This window comes from Rana temporaria, chromosome 3 (assembly GCF_905171775.1).
Source record: "Rana temporaria chromosome 3, aRanTem1.1, whole genome shotgun sequence".
Taxonomy (NCBI): Eukaryota; Metazoa; Chordata; class Amphibia; order Anura; family Ranidae; genus Rana; species Rana temporaria.
In genome coordinates, this window is record NC_053491.1 from 490,330,073 (window position 1) to 490,346,082 (window position 16,010).

The window sequence follows — 16,010 nt, forward strand, 5'->3', positions numbered from 1 at the left end:
TGGCACAGCGGCTGCGTTTTATGGGCACAGTGGCCGTGTTTGATGGCACAGCGGCTGCGTTTTATGGGCACAGTGGCCGTGTTTGATGGCACAGCGGCTGCGTTTTATGGGCACAGTGGCCGTGTTTGATGGCACAGTGGCTGTGTTTGATGGGCAAAGTGGCCGTGTTTGATGGCACAGCGGCTGCGTTTTATGGGCACAGTGGCCGTGTTTGATGGCACAGCGGCTGCGTTTTATGGGCACAGTGGCCGTGTTTGATGGCACATCGGCTGCGTTTTATGGGCACAGTGGCCGTGTTTGATGGCACAGTGGCTGTGTTTGATGGGCAAAGTGGCCGTGTTTGATGGCACAGTGGCTGTGTTTGATGGGCAAAGTGGCCGTGTTTGATGGCACAGTGGCTGCCTTTGATGGGACAGTGGCTGTGTTTGATGTGAATGGGGCCCTAACTCTGTGGCCCCCTCTAAAGTGTTATTGATGCAGGTGATGTGGCAGGTGACGTGGTCAGGTGATGTGGCAAGTGACACGCTAAATACAAGTACACTGCTGCTCTCTCAGCTGCTACTCATTCTGAATGATTAAATTGTTGGTAGATCACCAGCCACAGGATGGACTGTGGGTGACTATAATAGCGCAGTGCCGCGTCCTGAATATATTGGAACAACAGATGTTAAGGATACAAAAAAAAAAATGGACTTTATAGGCACCAATTATAAAAATACAAATACATTTATTAACATACAACCCGTGAAGGTTTGTTAAAAAGGAAAACACATACAATACATAAAATAAAATATTAAAAAGAGAACTGCAGTAGCAACTGCAGAGACCATGGGGCAAATCCACAAAAGAACTACGCCGGCGTATCTCTTGATACGCCGCGTAATTTCAAATTTCCCGCGTCGTATCTTTGTTTTGTATCCACAAAACAAGATACGACGGCATCTGGGATCGATCCGACAGGCGTACGTCTTAGTACGCCGTCGGATCTTAGGTGCATTTTTTCGGCGGCCGCTAGGTGACGTTTCCGTCGAATTCCGCGTCGAGTATGCAAATTAGCTTGTTACGGCGATCCACGAACATACGCCCGGCCGGCGCATTTTTTTACATCGTTTGCGTTCGGCTTTTTCCGGCGTATAGTTACCCCTGCTATTATGAGGCGTACTCAATGTTAAGTATGGCCGTCTTTCCCACGTCGCCTTTTGAATTTTTTACGTCGTTTGCGTAATTCGTTCGCGAATAGAGATTTGCGTAGAATGACGTCACCGTCGTAAGCATTGGCTTGTTCCGGTTTATTTTAGAGCATGTGCACTGGGATACCCCCACGGACGGCGCATGCGCCGTTAAAAAAAAACGTTGTTTACGTCGGGTCACGACGTATTTACATAAAACACACCCCCATCTAATCCATTTGAATTCCGCGCCCTTACGCCGCCAAAGATACACTACGCCGCCGTAACTTACGGCGCAAATTCTTTGAGGAGTCGAAAAATAAGTTACGGCGGCGTAGTGTATCTTAGATACGCTGCGCCCGGCGGAGATATGCGCCGAGGTACGTGAATCTGCCCCCATATATTGATCCAATAAGGGTCCAGAAAGAGTCAACACATCTCACAAGGGATGTGAAAAACTGTAATGCATGATACGACAACTGTTAGCTCGACATGTTTCGCAGAGACCGCTTCTTCGGGAGCTAGTAGTATCTCTGGAGAAAAACAGACTTTTATTGGTTTTTGGATTTACATGACATTATAAAAAAAAAATTATTAAAATGCAACATAACATTGAAGACTATAAAATATATCAACAAAAATGGGCATTAATTTCCTAGAATGTATCACGCCCACTACCTTCCTACTTTGAATTAGGTGCTTACGCCGGCCCATTTACGTTACGCTGGCGCAAGAAAGGGAGCAAGTGCTTTGTGAATACTGGCCCAGATTCAGGTAGCAACCATAGTTACGCAGCGCAATTGCTTACTTGCGCCGGCGTTTCGAATGCTCCTGATTTAGGAACCCCGATACGCCGACTGCAGCCTAAGATATGAATGGCATAAGGCTCTTACGCCAGTCATATCGTAGGCATTCTTACGATGGCCGCTAGGGGGCGTTCCCGTAGTGGTCAGCGTATAGTATGCAAATTGCATACTAACGCCGATTCACTACCCTAGGCGAGCCCTGCGTATGCAGTTTACGTTGTTTCTGTACGTCGGGTTTCGCGTAAGGCTGCTCCTGCTAATAGCAGGGGCAGCCAATGCTACGTATACCCGTCGTTCCCGCGTCGCAAAGTTTAAATTTTACGTCGTTTGCGTAAGTGAATCGTGAATGGCGCTGGACGCCATTTACGTTCACTTTGAAGCAAATGGCGTCCTTGCGACGTCATTTGCCGCAATGCACGTCGGGGAAAGTTTCCCGACGGAGCATGCGCACTACTTTGGGCGCGGGAACACGCCTAATTTCAATGATCCACGCCCCCTACGGGATCATTTAAATTACGCGCCCTTACGCCGGGCATTTTTGAGGAGCGCCCATGCAAATTACGTGGCTACTGCTTCGTGAATGAAGTGTAGCGCAGATAATTTGCGGGGGCGCAGGTCAAAAACGGGACGCTGCGCCTCCGTAAGAAGTGCGCAGTGGTACCTGAATCTGGCCCACTGTTCTTGCCTCTCAGAGTTACATCGGCGTAGCGCATATGAGATGCGCTACGCCGGCACAAAGATGCGCCGATCTACGTGAATCCGGTTAATGGTCTCTGCAGCTGCTACTGCAGTTCTCTTTTTATTATTTTATTTTATGTATAACAAATGTGTTATGTGTTCTCTCATGCCTGTTGTCACTCCTGTTTCTCATAAGGCTTTAATGGTTCATTTCAGTTTCAAACTGCCTTACCATGGATATGTGACCGCCCTCCTGTGGCCAACCCTTGCATTGCAGATAGGATTTAGTTATTTTCTGCCTGTGATGCTTGGGTTCACTCATTCAGAAGCTCTTAACCCTTTCTTTTTCACACAGCCCTTCTAGGTCATAACAAACCTTCTAGGTCTGAACACCAAAGCATGGCAAAGACCGTCCTAGGTCTCAATGTCGTCACTTCTCTTCAAGCTCCAGACGTCATAGATCTCCCTTTAGATCTAGGTACCACAGAGAGGAGTCTAAAACCGCCTCTGGGTGACACTCTCACCACCACTCCAGTCGCTCTGTGAGGAAAGCCTGCTGGGTATGCGGGGCCCAGGTTCCTAAAGGCAAATCGCTCTGCGAGCGATGCTTTTCTAAAGTCGCAAAAGAGAGGGTGGAGACCAACAAGTGCAAGCACTGGTCAGAAAGGTGGTCCATGAATCCCTGAGTAAAGTGGATTCTGGTCATACCCACAACCCTGCTGGCAACACTAGGTTAGTCCCTATTAGGGATGATCTCGAGGCCCCAGGCCCTTCACAGCCGAGCCATTCCTCAATTGAAGCCTCAGACAGTGGGGTGGAGGTAGATGACCCTGGTGCAGGTTTTGAATTTGCTCCATTACCACAACTGGTCAAAGCTGCTTTGAGATGAGAAGAGCCAGTGGGGGCACCCTCCAGAGGAAATATTTTAAACGTCTCAAAAAAGAACACCCTAATTTCTCCTTTTTGGGTGAACTCGGCCCAATAATTACCGATGAATGTGACGGTGTTGACAATGCTGTATCCTGGCCTAGGCCAACAAGGCCCAGGCCTAGGGCAGCACTTTGCAGGGGGGCAGCACAGACAGTGTCCTCACTGGCTTGCACTACACTGTTAGGCAAATTAGTTTAGCACCCTCATAAATCGGCCGCACTGCTTCCAGTATGTGGGCGGTTGGCATTCTGCAACTGTGGGGGGGGGGGCGTCGCTTCAAATTGTCCCATTGCAGAGATTTCCCTTCACAAATTAAGGGAATCCATTGCCCCCCCCCCAGGCCATCAGAACTAGTGTCCCCACTTGAAAATTTCAGGGTGGGTCTTAAACCGCAAGAGGTGTGGCCTTGACAGGAAGGGGTGGGTCATATTTAAGGAAGTATTGTCTGTTAACAAAGGTGTCAAAAATGTACCCATTTAAAAGCAAGGATGTAAAACACCTGGAGTGGGCTCCTCTCATTGATGCAGCCCTAATGAGGATGGTGAGGCACGTCACACTCCCATTGGAGGATACTGTTTCCTTTAGGCAGGGGAGGGCTGGCAGCCTTAGGCCTGGGGGGCAAGTCCAGTCAAATGACCCATAGAGCGTGGAAAAGTGATGGATCGAGGAAAACAGTCTAAGATTTTTCATGATCCGCGCAGAGGCCTCCCCTTACATCAGAGTCCGCACAGAGGCCTCCCCTCACATCAGAGTCCACACAGAGGCCTCCCCTCACATCAGAGTCCACTTAGAGGCCTCCCCTTACATCAGAGTCCGCACAGACCCCATATACATCAGATCTGATGTAAGGGGTGTTCTAGGAAACTTAATTTAAGGGTGCATGCTGTGGACTATTGTGTAAAGAGGGTCTCTGCTCACCAAAGCCTGCCCCCCTCCCCTTTAACAAAGTCCACAGAGCACCCCTTTTTATATACTGGGAGGCAGGAGAGACTAGAGAGGGTGAGCTTTCCAGGATGGAGGCTGAGGCGCAGGCAGGCTGTCTGATGCTTTTTTGGGTTCAAACTTCCTGTTCAGTGCCCACACATGCCCGGGGAGTGTGGGCAGGGCAGACTCAGAAGGAAAAGGAGCAGATGAGTTCTATCTTTCCTCATGTCTGTGCAGAGAGAGAAGGGGATGTCAGCGCTGGTGTGCGCTGAGGCTGAGCTATGTGTGAGATGAGACATAGCTCAGCTCTGCAGCCATCTAGCTCGGAGCTACCTGTGTTAACAGAGCTCCAGCAGGCATATTCCTGCTCTGCAAAAACAGCATTTGGTAGTGGTGGCTGTGCATAGTGTCACCAGCCGGGGGGAGATTTACACCCTGCCCCCCCCTGCCAGCCCTCCCCTGCCTTTAGGGATGGCCTGGAGAGGAAAATTGAGACCGACTTTAAGCGGATCTACATTACAGCGGGTATGAGATGCAAACCAGCTCTAGCTCCAACAGCTCTTTCTAAAGCGATGGAAGTCTTGGGCGGACGACATAGATGCTTCTCTGAGGAGCATCTCAGAAGAACTGGCCAGGAGCTCATCTATTCATGGGCTAAGGTTGGCGCTGGCTTTTTTGGGTGAGGCTTCCCTAAACATAATTCACCTGGTGGCTCAGATCATGCTGTCATCTGTCATGGCTAAGCGTGCATTGTGGCTGCGCCCATGGTTAGCTGAGCCTGCCTTCAAGCAGGCATGGTGCAGGATTCCCTTTGAAGGTTCGTCCCTCTTTGGGAACAAATTGGACAGTGCCATCACCCGTGCCAAAGGAGGAAAGTCTGGGGTTCCTTCCCCAGGATCTCTGTCTGCTAAACCAGGAGAGAACACAGCCCAGGCAAGGTTCAGATCGAGCACGGGATGCTCGCTACTGTAAGCCTGGCCATGAGTTTAAGAAGACCTGGAAGAAAAAATAGCCTTCAGGCCAGAAGTTTTCAAAAGGGGCATCTTCCGGTGAACAAGAATCCCCTAAGTCTTTATGATATTGCGCCTGCCCAGAGAGAGAGTGAGTCGGCATCCTTGCCTCTCTCGGAAGAGAAAAAGCGAATTCTCCTGTACTATGCAGACTCTCTAGTGGCTCAGGGCGCTGCAATTGCGGTTCCAGCCGACGAAAGGTTTCAAGGGTCTTCTCGTCCCTCTTCATGGTGTTGAAGAAAAATGGCTCCTGGACTCCAGTTATAGACCTAACCCACTTGAATTATTTTATTAAGAAGAAGTTCAAGATGGAGATACTACTCATGATCAGTCAAGCAATCTAACCAAGCGATTGGCTTGTGTCTATAGACCTGAAAAACACCTACTTCCATGTTCCAATAGCGTCAGAATTCCAGAAATACCTTTGCTTTGCTGTCGATCAAATCCATCTGCAGTTCACCTGTCTCCCCTTCGGGCTTACGACATTGCCTTGTGTGTTTTCAAAACTCTTGTTGGCTGTCGTGGCTCTGATCAGGACTAGAGGTATCCGTCTGTATCACTATCTAGATGACCTGCTTTTGTTATCTCGGGACAGGGAGCAGTTGCTATTCCACAGATCCCAGGTCATCTCCATTCTACTCGAGATTGGTTGGCTTCTGAATCTGGAAAAGAGCCTTCTGGATCCTACGCAGTCCCTGGTATTTCTCTGGACACATGTCAACAATATCAAAAGCACCATCTCATTACCCCTGAACAAATCCCAGTGATCCGGGACAGAGTTCGGCTTGCAATGTCGTCCTCTCATCTCCAAGCATCTCAATGCATAAAGATCATCTGCACCATGGTGGCAACAACACCCATGGGTAAAGTAGGCTCAGTGGAAAATACGGCCTTTCCAGAAGGGTTTCCTTCAGCAGTGGAACCCAGGGCTTTGGGATCACTCTATCCAAATAATCTCATCCATGTGGGAGAGCCTTCCTTTGTGGCTACAACAGAGGAACCTCCTCAGTTGTCACTCCATCGCACCTGTGTCTTGGGTCACCATCACTACAGATGCCAGCAACAGGGGCTGACAGAAGTAGCCCAAGGCATATGGAATTTTCCCTCACAGGATAGTTTCCAATGTTCTGGAACTCCGAGCAGCGTTCTGCGCTCTGTAGGCCTTTCACCACTTAACAGCAGGAGCCTCAGTCCTCTTAAGACTGGACAACACAACGGCAGTCGCATACATCAAGATACAGGGGGGTACTGTCGAAGGAAGTAGAGCCCATCATGATCTGGGCCCAGAAAAACCTGGCCAACCTGAGAGCTGTCTACCTCCCTGGAGTCCAGAACGTTCAGGCAGATTTTCTGGACAACGAGTGGACTTCCCCCCGAAGTCTTCAGATGGGTCCTGTCCCTGGGAGTAATTCTGGAAGTAGACTTGTTTGCCTTCCTGTGCAACTTCAGACTAGAGAGATACTACACGATACTAACTTTCTGGTTATTATAGACACCCAGTACTATCTCACAGGCTGCAGACACGTGTTCGGCCCATAGCCAAAACTTAGAGGCCCAGTTAATCGTATTAGTGTTCCATAGAAGAGATTGGCGCTGACGAGCGATCAATCCACCAACGTTCTGCTGCCTTTAGACATTTTGTTGCACAGCTTATTTCATTAACTGTTACCCGTGGATTACAATTTTAATGTGCACCAACCGGCCGCAACACAGATATTGAGTGATCTACAGAACTGCCCGTTAGGGGCGCTCACGAGTATAGACTCCCTTTTAGTTTAGACTGGATGGTACCATTCCTAGGTTCAAAGAGAAATCTCACCAACCCACATTAATTGCTGATTCTTGCAAGGGCCCTTGCGAATCAGACTGGGTATCACTTATTGATTGTGTTTATGTCTAAACCATATACCTGTTGTTTCCAAGTTTCTATACAGTAAACTTATCTCTTATATTCAACTACATTCACTGTGTGGAGTGTATTTTTCTTGTCTGGAGGGACCGTCCATTACAACAGGTAATTCATTATCTTATTGTCATTGCATGTTGTGTACCTGCTATTGTGACCCCAGCCCTGCAGGGGTCACAATATCCCACTACCAGAATTCTGATGTGTCAAGGGAGGGTTCGAGCTAGTTAAACGGGGGTGAGTTGAGCCAAAAGAGAAGATCCCAAATCAACCAGCGGCTCCTTCGGGGGTAGCGCTACATCAGAAAAAGACAAGATTCTCTAATTGGGATCTTCCCCTTGTCCTGGATTTTTTCTCAGGTAGAGTTGGAACATAAAGTCCATGAACTGTCTAAGTGAACAAAAAAATATATATAAATAGTTCATAAATGGAGAGCAAAGGAAAAGAAAAAATCCTTCCCGATCTTCAATAAGTGCTTTCACCACACCACAGTGACTGCGTGCTTCCACCACCCATCAGAAATGCAAACTCACCACAACAAATGGCCTGACACTTTCGTGTTTAGGCACACAGGCTTGTTAACTGACCCCCTCAGTTTAGTTGATAGAACTCCTTCTTTTCATATAGAGTGGAGCATTCAGTTAAACAGATGGAGATCCGAAGCAAAAAGAAAACTCCAAGATAACAGCCATATGCAAATAAGAAAAAGAGAGCACAATAGTGTGATACTGTAACACAACTTTTAATAACACACTACAAATCTCCCAAAGAATGCACTCACAAAGGTAACTCTTGTTACAAGCAGTGTATAAATCCAAAAACTGACACGGTGTAAAACAAAAAATAAAGATATCCTCCAGGTGAACTAGTGGTCACAGCGGACCAACGAATAGCCCAAGTGTTACTCACAACCCTTGTGCAGGTGTACTGGAGCCGCTGCTTAGGTAATTGAGCTGGTGGCAGATTAGACCATTCCACGTTCAAGCTTAGAAAGTTTAAGGTGTGCGGTTGTGACTTCAGTAATCACTCCCCGACATGTTTCATCAAAATGATTTCTTCATGGGGTTACTTACCAGCTGTCTAGTGCCGCTTTATATAGTTGCCAGGGTCCTCCCTCCCCCCTTGTGTTGATGCGTGCCTACTGATGTTAACATGCTGCAGCTGAGTGGACTTACGTTCCTCCCAGCCATGCTAACATGCAGCTGATCCGCTCATCCAATCAGAGCAGCATCATCGTCATGACGCTGTAGCTGGCATTCTTCCAACGTGGTGGAGGCCCTCAGTGGCGACGTCGGTGTATTACACCACATCCCACTGCCTAGTATCGAATGTAATGTCTAACCCCGATGGTTAAACTGGGGTATGACACTCAACCTGCCTGCAGTGTATTCCATAATGGAGGGATGAAAACCAAATATTGCTGACTGTCAGCTTTTCGGATGTCCCTATGACCACAAGTTACCTCTAGGCCTATGCATACAAAGTATAGCAGTATAAATTCAGAAACACAGAGTACATTGGCTCTCATTATTTAAGCACAAGAGCCAGCCAATTAATGGTGTGTATAGTTATGAATGACATGTATACATATATAAAATATATATTATATAGCACTCTAAAATCTACAAACACATCTCTAGACAATAAATGTATATACAAAATATAAATGATATTCTAAAAATTGTATATAAAAGAGTTGCAGATATTGTTATCCATATTAAAAATACATAAAAATATTAGTTAAAAGATATTAATAGGAATAAACAATATATATAAAATAATACATATATTTTTAAAAATGTTAAAATTATTTAAAAACATTATATTAAAATGAATACTGGAAAAAGATAATAAACTGGGCCATGAGCTGTAAATGACATGTGTATAAATATACGTTAGTAAAACAAATAAATGCTCTGGTTTAGACGTAAGTGGGTGTACTACATCATCCCCATATGCATGCACTCATCAAAACTCTGATCATGACGGGTAGCCCAGTTGTTTGGCCCCCTTATATAAACATAGCTCATGATCATCCTATATATATAAAAACGCATGTCTCAAATCTATTGCTCATAATTTAGGCATTGCTAATGAAGCAATTCACATCCAGTTCTATGTTTAGTCCCCTCGGAAAATGGCTTTTTAACAGGAAGATCCATTGAGTTTCGCGCTGCGACAGGTCTCTCACCCTATTTGAGCCTCTCCACGAAGGGTACACACAGTCAATACCGCAGAACTGAGCTAACGAGGGGTCTTGGTTATGTTTTTCTTTAAAGTGGACTGACACACTATGATACTCGAAGCCTTTCTTAATATTCGCAAGGTGTTCAGCCACTCGAATCCGCAATAACCGCTTGGTTCTCCCTACATAAAGTAGCCCACAGGGGCACCAGATCAGGTATACTACGTAAGAAGAGTTACACGTAATAAATTCTTTAATAGAAAAACTCTTCCCATCACTACTCATGACCTGTTGTTTACCCCTGTTACTTGTTCGTACAGTTCTACAGCAGATGCATTTCCTACAGGAGAAAAATCCTTTAAGATCTATTCTAAGGGCCTGTTGGTCTGGGGGATCTAAAATCTTACGAACCACCTTATCACCGAAATTAGGAGCCCTCCTGTAGATGAATCGTGGTTGACTCGGAAGAATTTCGGCAAGGTGTCTGTCCTTACCCAAGATGTGCCAATGATTTTTAAAAATGGCCTCTACCTCCCTATATTGGGCATGAAACCCAGACAGGAATCCGCATTGGTGTTGATTATTGTTTGGCTCTTCTACCTTCTTCTCCAAGCATTTATCTCTAGGGATAACAGCAATGTCTTCAATCATAGTATTCAAAGCTGGCTCATCATATCCCTTTTGAACAAATTTATTCTTGAGTATTTGTGCTTGTGAGAGATAGTCAGTGACATCTGAGCAGTTGCGTCGAACTCTTAAAAATTGCCCCTTAGGGATATTTTTAATCCACGCTGGATGGTGTCCACTATTAATGGACAGGTAACTGTTCCGATCAGTGGTTTTAAAATACACTTTAGTCTTTAATTTATTTCCTTCTCTTTGGATAGTCACATCCAAGAAATTGACAGTATTTCCACTGATCGTGTATTCCAGTTTAATATTATTGGAATTATTATTGAGTTCTCCCAGGAACTGGAGTGCTTCTTGTTGTGATCCTTCCCATATAAATAAAATATCGTCTATAAACCTCCGATAAAATAATAATTGGGGTCTCCGGTTATGAAAAACATGCCTGTCCTCCCACTCAGCCATAAACAGGTTGGCGAGGCTGGGGGCAAACTTAGCCCCCATAGCCACGCCAACCTGCTGGGAAAAGAAAGAGCCATCGAACCAGAAGTAGTTATGGGACATGCAGAATTCTAATACATGTCCCATAAATCTCTTCTGAATGTGCGATAAATCATCCCTCCTGCTAAGAGCCCAGTTCAATGCCAGTGCGGCATCATCATGCTGAATGATAGTATAAAGTGACGCCACGTCGGCTGTCACCAAAAAGATGTCTATATCAGGCTTGATGCTCACTTTGTCCAGGGACTGTAGCAGGTCAGTGGTATCTTTCAGATATGCCTTGGTGGTCCTCACACTCAATTGAAGAAACCTATCGAGATATTCTCCCAGTCTGGCTGTAACTGATCCAATCCCGTTGACTATTGGACGAGCAGGTGGAATGGTTTCATTCTTATGGATCTTCGGCAAAGTATAGATCACCGGTATCCTGCACGCTGAAGGAGCTAAGTATTTTTTCTCTTTAAGACTTAAAGCTCCAATGTGATATCCCCAATCTACCAACGCATCAAGTTGTACCTTAAAAGGTTCAGTAGGATCTGATGGTAGTTTTTTATATGTGGAGGTATCGCTCAACATATGGGATAATTGGGTACAGTAGAACTCCTTGTCCAGGACTACCACCCCTCCCCCTTTGTCCGCTGGTCGGATCACAATATCCTTCTTATCCTCCAAAGATTCAATACCCTCTTTGATGTAACGGGGGTTAACCCCTTTTTTCAGAGGTAATTCCTCAATATCTTTGAGTACCAACTGTTTGAAGACCTCAATAAAATGATTATTGGAAATCTGGGGATTGAATAATGATTTATTCTTAAGTCCACTATCTACTTTCGTTGTCACAATGGTACTATTCATAGAAGACGTTACAGGGTGGCTCAAGAAATATTTCTTTAAATTAAGAGTTCTGATGAATTTCTGTGTGTCCATGTACACATCGAATTTGTTCATCGTTTTTCTAGGGGCACATTTTAAACCCGTATTGAGGACATTGAGCTCTTTCGGGCTCAACGCTACCTTACTCAGGTTAAATATTCCTATGCTTCCACTTCCCTCATTCGTTTTCTGGGATTGTTTCCTTCGCCCTGCCCTGCATCCCCGTCTTCTCTTTGATAGATTTCTGGTCCTCTTTGCGGAAATTTCGGAGTAGCATGCTTGTCTCCTCCCTTGTTGTTCCTGGTCTGTGGGTACCTCTTCGGCGTCCCGCCTCTCCCTCCCCTCCCCCGATGCCCTAAAAAAGGCTGTTGAGAGTAATAACCATTATGGTAATCCTCTGCCAAGGGTTGGAATCTGTTACCCATATGTCCATATTCAGGTCCTGGATAATATCCCAAAGGGGGCAGGTGATGGGGCCACTGTTGGTAATTCTGATGTGGGGGATAGTCCCACTGATCCTTCCTCCCATAAAATTGTGGAGTCCGAGGGGACTGATATTGGTGACCATATTGTTGGCCATTTCTCTCCTGCCTTGAAGGTCCAGGTGATGCCTGTTGAGAGGCATAATGATCTTTTTTACCAATATTCGTACCAATACCTCGAGCTTGATTGGATGAGCTCTGATCAAGCTTTGGTTTTTTACTATTGGTACTTTGTTTAATAGTATCCTTCTTTGCTATGACTTCCAAGGTTCTTGATGATTGTTGTGAATCCACAATGGCTTCCTCATCCATATTATTATTGGTGATTCCTGTGCTCTGCCAAGCATAAATTTTATTATTTTTAAAATCCTCAGAATCCCTGTTAAATTTTTTAACTTTCCTTTTCTGTGTTTCTCTATCAACTTTTTCCAGTTTCTTTTTCATATTAACATTAAAATCCTTCATTAAACTGGTTTCCTTGATTGGTTCCAATTTATTCTGTAAAACCTGAATTTTTTCATTCAGTAAAGATAATTTAATTTCTTTCCTTTTAAGTACTAAATTACTAAATTCTGCAACTCTTTACCTACCCTATTGAAAAAATTTAACCATTCGGTCATGTACTTAGTGTCGGTTAAACCATCTTGTGTGCCTAAACACGAAAGTGTCAGGCCATTTGTTGCGGTGAGTTTGCATTTCTGATGGGTGGTGGAAGCACGCAGTCACTGTGGTGTGGTGAAAGCACTTATTGAAGATCGGGAAGGATTTTTTTCTTTTCCTTTGCTCTCCATTTATGAACTATTTATATATATTTTTTTGTTCACTTAGACAGTTCATGGACTTTATTTGCCAACCTGGTATTTTTTGATGCGATTTTTGCACGGATTTTTGGACACTTATATATTGACTCACTTAGAGGGTGGATTATTTATTTATTTTTCACTATGTCACTGTACCAATATTATATTTGTTGATTTACATTTTCATTTATTTTTTTGAGCGCTGTTTAATATCACATTTGGCACCTTATTTATAATAGGTATCACTGTATTTGCATATTAACTATTTTGGATTCTATAATTTTTAAAGCAGCAGCTCTTGCATATTTATTAATTTATTCATTTATTTTATAAATATCACTAGTGTTCACATTTATTCTCCAGCTACGCGCAGTGAGGGTGGCTCACATTAGACGGCCCTTATCTCCACCCCTTTTTCTAGAGTTGGAACATGAAGATCAATCCTCTATCAAATGACTCTCCTCTAAAAGTTGCCTTCTTGGTGGCTATAATATCGGCCAAGACGGTCTCTGAAATCAGCTCTCTGGGATGCAAGGAGCCATTTTTAACCTTTTATAATTCCTATTTTGGGTTTAAAACCCAAAGTGGCATCTGTGTTTCATGACAATCAGGAGACTGCTCTTCCAACGTTCAGATCTACCGAGGATTCCACTGTTCATCCCTTAGATATTGGAAAAGCTCTGAGTCAGTATCTTGAAGCTACAGCTTCTTTCCGTCAGACCGACCACCTGTTTGTTCTTTTTTATGGGAAGAATAAGGGAATGCGTGCCTCTTCCAGATCTATCGCAGCATGGATTGTTCAGGCCATTTATTGTAGGGTGACCAGACATCCCCAGTTTCAGGGGACAGTCCCCTGATTGAGGACACTGTCCCTGGACCAAGTCTGTCCCTGGTCTTGTCCCCAGATTGGCTTTATTAGGGGGCAGGGGCAATTTCAAAGACAGTCAGTGCCGAATTAAAATAAAAACATTTGAATTACACACCCCCGGCCTGCCATGCCTACTAGCATAGGGGGATTGTATTTTTCCCATTATCTGTGCCCTTTCTGATGATCATGTGCTGGTCGGAGCGGAGGGAATATTTCTTCAGTTTCGGGCGCATGCCCATTCAGCTTCGCTCGCATGTTCTTCTGCCTTGGCTCAAATCCTGGCCAGCCGCCTGCCTATCTCCTTGCCTTCCCTGGCGGAGTGATCTTCCTCCGCTCCCCATCCAGTAGAAGCCGGGGCCCCGAAGAGTAAGATTTGAGAGGCTGTGAGGGCGGGTGGCGACGGGCAGAGAGTAGCTGATTGTTGCCATTACTAGTAAAGAAAAAATATGTCCCCGGATTTCAATTTAAAAATCTGGTCACCTTAATTTAGTGGGCCTTCAAAGCCAAGGTCTTGGCACCTCCAGAAACGGTGAATGCTGACTCAACAAGAAGTGTGTCTTAATCATGGGTGGCGTCGCGTCACGTGGCTCCAGAAGTTATTTGCAATGCGGCCTTGTGGTCTTCAATTAACACGTTCAATCAAGGCACACTACTGCATACAGCCAGCCTCGTTAATTTTGGTTTACGTATCTTGTCTGTTGGTGCCAATTAAACCTTTTTTTTTCTTTTGTCCAGCACTCTGCCCACCCGTGTGGTTTGACTAGTTATTTCCCACACGTAGGCTGCCATGGAGTCTGTCAGGAAAATGGAAAATGTATATCAAATACTTACCATAATTTTCCTTTCCTGATGGACTCCATGGTAGCAGGAGTTCCCTCCCAGTGGCTGGAGTAGGCTAAATGATGGAACACGGCCTCTGGCCCAGAGCAAAGATTTATGGGAGAAGGGTCCTATGAGGTATGAGGGGCGGGATTAACCCCACACGTAGGCTGCCATGGAGTCAATCAGGAAAGGAAAATTAAGGTAAGTATTTGATATTAATTTTCCGTTGCAAAAAGTAAAAAATATTGCATTTTTTTTTAATTGTCGCTATTTTGGTTTATAGCGCAAAAAATAAATAAAAATAAAATTGCAGTGGTGATCAAATACCACCAAAACAGAGCTCTATTTGTGGGGTGAAAAAAGGACGTCCATTTTGTTTGGGTACAACGTTGCACGACCGCGCAATGGTCAGTTAAAGCGATGCAGCGCCATATCGCAAAAAAAGTGCTCTAGTCAGGAAGGGGGTAAAATCTTCCAGGGCTGAAGTGGTTAATTATGAACCTATGCTGCTATGGGTCAAAAGGGTATAAAACATAGAGTGCAGGGTCCAGATTAAATGACTTACAGAGTTCAGGGGTCAGAAGTAATTTGAAATAGCCTCTGAAGGTAAAAATCCATGACCACCAAGTCGTACCATCATCCAGATTTGAAATATAAAGAAATTGGATCTAAGGTCCCCAAACTGAAGAACCAAAAAGAGGGGGGGGGGGTAGGGCCATAGTTGGACTATCGTGGTACTGGTAAAATAAATATAAAATGTACCAGATATAAAATGTAACAGATATAGAATTTTTTTTATTAACCACTTGACGACCGAAGGCCGTTATTTAACGTCCTCGACTTTGTGCGGTGATATCTGAATGATGGGTGCAACTACAGGCATCATTCAGATATCACCGTCTTCTGCCGCCGATTCTCTGCACGATAAGAACGATCAAAGCGGCAGTTCTGGTGGCGGGAGGGGACATACCCCTCCCGCCGCCATCCGGTGCTTCTCCGGGCTCCCCCGTGCCATCAGGGGCCCGGAGAACGAATCGGCGAGTGCTGCCTGGAAAGCATAGAGATGACTGATGACCAGATGGTCACCAGTCATCTCTATGACCGTCGGAGGCCCGGGCGCGACATTATGATGTCATACCTGGTACCCGGAAGTAAACAAAGCCACAATCGCGGCTTTCGGCATGTGATCGGTAAATTTTTTTCACAATCCCATGTTTGTAAGCCTGGAGGAGAGATGTGGGGTCTTATTGACCCCATATCTCTCCATAAAGAGGACCTGTTACAGTGATTCCTATTACAAGGGATGTTTACATTCCTTGTAATAGGAATAAAAGTGATAAAAAAAAATGTAAAAAAAAGTGTAAAAATAAAAAAATTAATAAAAATAAAAATAAAATGAAAAAACATTTTTTTTAAAACGCCCCTGTCC